The following is a 7,436-nucleotide window of genomic DNA, read 5'->3' as shown; positions in this document are numbered from 1 at the left end:
AGGCCAACATATATATATATATATATACAACCACATTCTGCCACATGTATCAAGAAGAGCTGGTACCATCCCTACTGAAATGATTCCAAAAAATCCGCGGACCAGATATATATATATATATATATATACATATATATATATATATATATATATACACACACACAACCACATTCTGCCACATGTATCAAGAAGAGCTGGTACCATCCCTACTGAAATGATTCCAAAAAATCATGGAGGGGGAACATCTCCTTGAATTATTCTATAAGGCTAGCCTCATCCTAATACCAAAACCTGGCATATATACAACAAAAAAAGGAAACTTCAGGTCAATATCCTTGATGAGAATAGATGCAAAACTCCTCAACAAAATGCTAGCAAAATAAATCCAGCAGCACATGAAAGAGCTAATCCACCAAAATCAAGTAGGCTTTATCCTTAGGATGCAAGGTTGGTTCAATATACATAAATCAAAAAATGTGATCCACCACATAAACAGAATAAAAAGGGAAAACAACCTGATCATTTCAAGAGATGCAGAAAAGGCTTTCAATAAACTTCAACATCTTTTTGTGTTAAAGACTCTCAACAAACTAGACATTGAAGGAACATTCTTCAAAATAATAAGAGCCATCTATAACAAACCCACAGCCAACATCATACTGAATGGGCAAAAGCTGTAAGCATTCCCCTTGAAAACCAAAACAAGATAAGGATGCCCTCTCTCACCACTCCTGTTCAATATAGTATTAGAAAGTCCTGGCCAGAACAATCAGGCAAAAGAAAGAAATACAAGGCATCAGGCTGGGCACGGTGACTAACGCCTGTAATACCAGTGCTTTGGGAGGCCACGGTGGGCAGATCACTTGAGGTCAGGATTTTGAGACCAGCCTGGCCAACATGGCGAAACCCTGTCTCTACTAAAAATATAAAACTTAGCTGGGTGTGGTGGCACGTGTCTGTAGTCTCGAGCTACTCGGGAGGCTGGGGCAGGAGAATTGCTTGTACCTGGGAGGCGCAGGTTGCACGCCACTGCACTCTAGCCTGGGTGAAAGAGCAAGACTCCATCTCAAAAACAAAAACAAAAAGAAATACAAGGCATCCAAATAGGAAGAAAGTCAAACTATCCCTGTTTGCAGATGATACAAATACATACCTAGAAAACTCCATAGTCTCTGCCCAAAAGTTCCTTGATTTGATAAACAACTTCAGCAAAGTTTCAAGAACTTCAAGAACAGAGAACCAAATACCACATGTTCTCACTTATAAGTCAAAACTGAATAATGAAAACACATGAACACAAAGAGGGGAACAACAGACACCCTGGGCATACTTCAGGGTGAAGAGTGGGAAGAGGCAGAGAAACAAAAAACTACACATCAGATACTATGTCTATTACCTGGGCAATGAAACAACCTGTACACCAAACCCTCATTGACCCGCAGTTTACCTACATAACAAACCTGCGTTAGGTACTCCTGAACTTAAAATAAAAGTTGAAAATTGAAAGAGGAATCGGATGTTAAATAACCAAAAAATGATGAATATGCGTTGCAGCCAAAGAAAGTGAAAGTTTTAAGAAAAATGAAACGGTCAGTGGTGTCAAGTGCTGCAGAGGCCAAATGTGCAAGAACTGAGTTGATGCTTTTGAATTGTGCTAATAGAAAGTTATTAAAACCTTTTTTTTTTTTTTTTTTTGAGACGGAGTCTCACTCTGTCCCCCAGGCTGGAGTACAGTGGTGTGATCTTGGCTCACTGCAACCTCTGCCTCCGGGATTCATGCTATTCTCCTGCCTCAGCCTCCCGAGTAACTGGGACTACAGGCACTCCCCCACCACGCCTAGCTAATTTTTTATGTTTTTAGTAGGGACGAAGTTTCACCCTGTTAGCCAGGATGGTCTCGATTTCCTGACCTCGTGATCCGCCCACCTGGGCCACCAAAAATGCTGGGATTACAGGTGTGAGCCACCTTATTAAAATCTTTTATGAAGGTTGTTTCTGCAGAGTGTTGGGATCAGAAGCTAGATGTTATGAGTAAGAAGTGGATGCAACCAGAGGAAATATCATAAGTAGTAAATACATATTCTCCCTATTAATGAAATTCTAGAATGATCAGATACAAAGTTTCATTTTCATCAACTCATAGACCTTTGGTGCTATTTCCCAGAGGTGATTACTATGCTCAGACTCTCTTGTGGGAAGAATCATTCATGGTGATGGACCTCAAATGCCTTAAATATTAGTAATTCATGCCACTGTATTGTACACTGCTCAACTATACTTTGTGAGTTCTTATTTGATTCTAGTTGTATCTTCAGATTTGTAGCTTTCAGACCTCTCAATAATAGCTCATTCGTATTGTTTTAATATAAACAAGAAAGAGGATTGCATGTCACGTAAGTATAACTGGGAACTGCAAGGAACATGGAACTGGCTACCCTTTTCTAAACCAGTATCATACACTTCAAAATTTTTTATTTCCTTAATTTTATGAGATAAGGTCTTACTCTGCCACCCAGGTTGGAGTGCAGTGGTGTAATCATAGCTCACTGTAATCTTTGATTCCTGGGCTCAAACAATCCTCCCATCTCAGTCTCCCAAGTAGCTAGGACTACAGGCTGCACCACCAAGTCTGGCTGTTTTTAAAATTTTTGTAGAGATGGGATCTCTGTGTTGTCCAGGAGGGTCTTCAGCTCTTGGCCTCAAGTGATCCACCCAGTTCAGCCTCCCAAAGCTCTGTCATTTTGTCTTTCAATTGACAAGTAAAAATTGTATGTGTTTATGGTGTTGATCAAAACATGATGTTTATGTACACTTTGTGTAACGGCTAAATCAAGCTAATAAACGTATGTGTTACTTCATATACTTATTGTTTTTTTTGTGTGTGTGCATGGAAAGGACACTTAAAATCCACTCTCTTGGCAATTGTCAAGTATACAATATATTATTGACTATAGTCACCACGGTGTACAATGGATCTCTTGACCTTTTTTCTCCTGACTGAAATTTTGTATCCTTTGATCAACATTTCCCCAATTCCCCTATTCCTCAGTCTCTGGCATCCACCATTCTACTCTCTGATTCTGAATAATTTTGACTTTTGTAGATTCCACATTTAGGTGAGATTATTATTTATTTGTCTTTCTGTACCTGGTTTATTTCACATACCATAATGTCTTTTAGGTTCAACCACATTGTTGCAAATGACAGACACTCTTTTTCCACCTGTTCTATCACTAATACCGTCTCTGCATACCTTAGCATCATGAATTAGTTTCAGAATGTTTGTTTACGTGTTCTCTTTCTATTTCTTTCCATTCTTTAAGTAAACTGTTTTCTTGTTTTCTTTCCACTTCTTCAGTTTAGACATTAAAGTTTACTCTCAATAGTGGTTCCGGTATTATTCCCTTTGCTTCTTACTCTAGAACCAGAGGTGAGACATGCCCATTTCCCTACCTGTGCCAGTAATCTCCCTGAGATGATGGAATTCTGGGTTTCTCCCATGAGAAAGTTAGGCAAACTCTTGGGAAGATACGCGATATCCAGTGCCTATGTTATTGTGTTCATTCATTCATTTTTTAAATTTATTTGACAAATGTTTTCAGAGCAACTAGTTTTTTATCAAGCACCATTTTATTCTTTTTTACTATTCCATTCTTGTACTTTTTATGATATATGAAACAGGTGCTCAACAAATGTTTGCTGAAGAAATAAATACATAAATAAATAAATGTAGGTTGAAGAGACATGTACAACACAAAGATTGTATATAAACAGACACTTTGGAAAAATAATCTAGGACTTTGGATTTGGTGGCACAATTATATAAAATTACTTGGTTCATCAAATATCACCACCAAAAACATTATTTAACAGGCAGGTTAATGCATTAATGATACAGACTCATTTTTGCATGCTTCACATTGATGCCATCAGTAGGGATGAAATGCAGTCTTGAGGCAGCTGCTGAAATTCTAACAAAATTGTAGATGTCAGAAAGTGAAATGTCTGATGTCAAACAAAAAAAGGAAGTGTCTGTCAGAGCATTCTGATGAGGGTTGAGTGTCTGCTACTGGAAATAATAATTATTTCAGCAGAGTCTCAAAGGTCAGAGTTCCAGGAGGAGAAACGTCACTAGGGAAATAAAACTTATTTAATGACAAAGAGTTAATATTGGCAAGTTATCAGAATGCCAGTGATTTATTACAAGAGAAAGAGCCAAAGATGCAGAGTTATAAAACAAAACAGTGAAATAGGAAATAGAAAGCAGTAGAGTCTTGCTGTGCATAATAACATTTTTTTGTAGCTACAGCATATAGTGACTTCTTAGTTAACTGCTGCATTTAAATTTGCATCTCAAATCATGATAGAGAATTCCGCAGCAAAGCAAGAAATTGGAATTAAAAAGTTCAGATAAGTTTAATACTAAAATACCAACATGGTGATAACTGTCAATGTTACAGATGGAATATGAAAAGCTGATGTATGAATGGAAATAATACAAATTTGGGGTTGTTGGATTGTTTTCAACCTATCTCTTCTCTTTGTGATGAAAATTGAATCAAGGGTTGTCTATGTTGAAACACCCAAATAAAAACCTTTACAATTTCCATTGCTTTGTCACTGAAAAGTAAAAATTAAAATTTCAAATCTATGTTCATTTTTAACATATTTCTAAAGCAATTGAGATGAATAATTCAGAGCCTGAGTTTTGCAGAGATCTGTGCTTTGAGACCTTGATTCATCCCTTACCAGTAATTTGCTCTCCATGTCTGTAAGACTTAGTTTCCTCATACGTAAAAAGACATAATTGTAGGTACTCCTACTCAGGTTTGCTGGATGGCTGAATGAGACTGTGCATTTAAGGCACTTACATCACGCTTTGACACACTGTTATGAGTTATACTGACAAACAGTGGTCATGTTGTAATAATGTTTATGCTAATCATCATTACTGTTAGTCTTCAGGTGAAATTGAAAGTCAAAGCTTGGCTCTTATGCTGTCTTGCACTTTTGAAAGTTGTTTAGTCATCCTTTGCCTAAATTTCTTTACCAGCATAATAATAAACAGGGTTTATATGAAGTTTAAACACTTATTAATAAAAGATAGGCTAAATAGGTTATCCATATGGAGAAAATGATACTTGACCTACACAGTAAACCATATACAGATAGTATCCGCTCTGTAAGTATTTGCTACTTTCATTATGAAGAACAATATCATTTGTTCCAAATACTTATTCCCTATAACTATCTCTTGATATCCCTTAAAGCCTTTTACTTCTAATCTTCTTCAATCCACCATCCTCTTTTCCTTAGAGAATTACAGTAGCCTTTAACTAGTCTTCCTATATTTATGTTTTAATATGAAATAAAAAATTAAATTATGAAATGGCATATACACACAGAAAATATGCAAATGTACACCATACCATATCATCATAAATACAATACTTACACAGCCAACAGTCAGTTTAAGAAATCAAGCATTGCCAACATTTCTTTTTATTATTATTATTATTACTATTATTGTTATTATTATACTTTAAGTCCTGGGGTACACGTGCACAACGTGCAGGTTTGTTGCATATGTGTACATGAGCCATGTTGGTGTGCTGCACCCATTAACTCGTCATTTACATTAGGTATTCCTCCTAATGCTATCTCTCCCCCCTCGCCCCACCCCACGACAGGCCCCAATAACAGACAAACAGAAACAGCCAAATAATGAGTGAACTCCCATTCACAATTGCTTCAAAGAGAATAAAATACCTACGAATCCAATTCACAAGGGATGTGAAGGCCCTCTTCAAGGAGAACTACAAACCACTGCTCAACGAAATAAAAGAGGACAGAAATAAATGGAAGAACATTACATGCTCATGGATAGGAAGAATCAATATCATGAAAATGGCCATACTGCCCAAGGTAATTTATAGATTCAATGCCATCCCCATCAAGCTACCAATGACTTTCTTCACAGAATTGGAAAAAACTACTTTAAAGTTCATATGGAACCAAAAAAAGATCCCGCATTGCCAAGGTAATCCTAAGCCAAAAGAACAAAGCTGGAGGCATCACACTACCTGACTTCAAACTATACTACAAGGCTACAGTAACCAAAACAGCATAGTACTGGTACCAAAACAGAGATATAGACCAATAGAACAGAACAGAGTCCTCAGAAATAATACCATGCATCTACAGCCATCTGATCTTTGACAAACTTGACAAAAACAAGAAATGGGGAAAGGATTCCCTATTTAATGAATAGTGCTGGGAAAACTGGAAAAGCTGAAACTCGATCCCTTCTTCACACCTTATACAAAAATTAATTCATGATGGATTAAAGACTTAAATGTTAGACCTAAAACCATAAAAACCCTAGAAGAAAACCTAGGCAATATCATTCAGAACATAGGCATGGGCGAGGACTTCATGACTGAAACACCAAAAGCAATGACAACAAAAGCCAAAATAGACAATGGGATCTAATTAAACTAAAGAGCTTCTGCACAGCAAAAGAAACTACCATCAGAGTGAACAGGCAACCTACAGAATGGGAGAAAATTTTTGCAATCTACTCATCTGACAAAGGGCTAATATCCAGAATCTACAAAGAACTTACATAAATTTACAAGAAAAAAATCAAACAACCCCATCAAAAAGTGGGCAAAGCATTGCCAACATTTCATAGCTACATCCTCCTAAGCCTCTCCCCAATCACAGCTCCTTGCTATCCTGCTAGCCATCTCTACTTTACTGACATGTAATGTAATCAACCTCTTGCTTTATTTCATTATTTTAGCACATGTACGTATATCCTTTAAGACCATAGGTTAGTTCTTCATCTTTGAACTCTACATTAAATACATTATTCAATAGGAATTATTTCCTGTTTGGATTTTTTATCAACATTATGTTTGTGAAATCCGTCTATACTGTCATGTAAGGCATAGTTTATTCACTTCAGTTACCGTCTAAAACTCGATTGTATGAACATACCACAGTGTATTTATCCGTTAAATTTTTGATGAACATTTGGATTAGTTCTAGTTTAGGGCTACTATAAAAGATGCTAAAATAATGTTTGAACTTATCCTTTGGAGCCCACATGCTAAGTAACTTTTTTTTTTTGGTTATATACATTGATAAGGAGTTGCAGGTTATACATAATATGGAATGTACTAGATAATACCAAACTCTTTACAAAATATTTGTACTAATTTATAGTTCCCTCAGTAATACACGAGAATTTCCATTTTATTTAAATCTTTTTCAATACCTGGTGTTATAAGACTTTCAAAAAATTAGCTAACCTCATGGGTATAAACTGGTATTTTGTTGTGATTTTAATTTGCATTTTCTTTATGACTAATGTGATTGAGGAGATTTATGTATTTGGAACACATTTGAAAATGCTTTTTTGATAAATGCCT

The sequence above is a fragment of the Symphalangus syndactylus genome, chromosome 6 (assembly GCF_028878055.3).
Source record: "Symphalangus syndactylus isolate Jambi chromosome 6, NHGRI_mSymSyn1-v2.1_pri, whole genome shotgun sequence".
NCBI lineage: Eukaryota > Metazoa > Chordata > Mammalia > Primates > Hylobatidae > Symphalangus > Symphalangus syndactylus.
Note: the sequence above shows the minus strand (reverse complement) of the source record.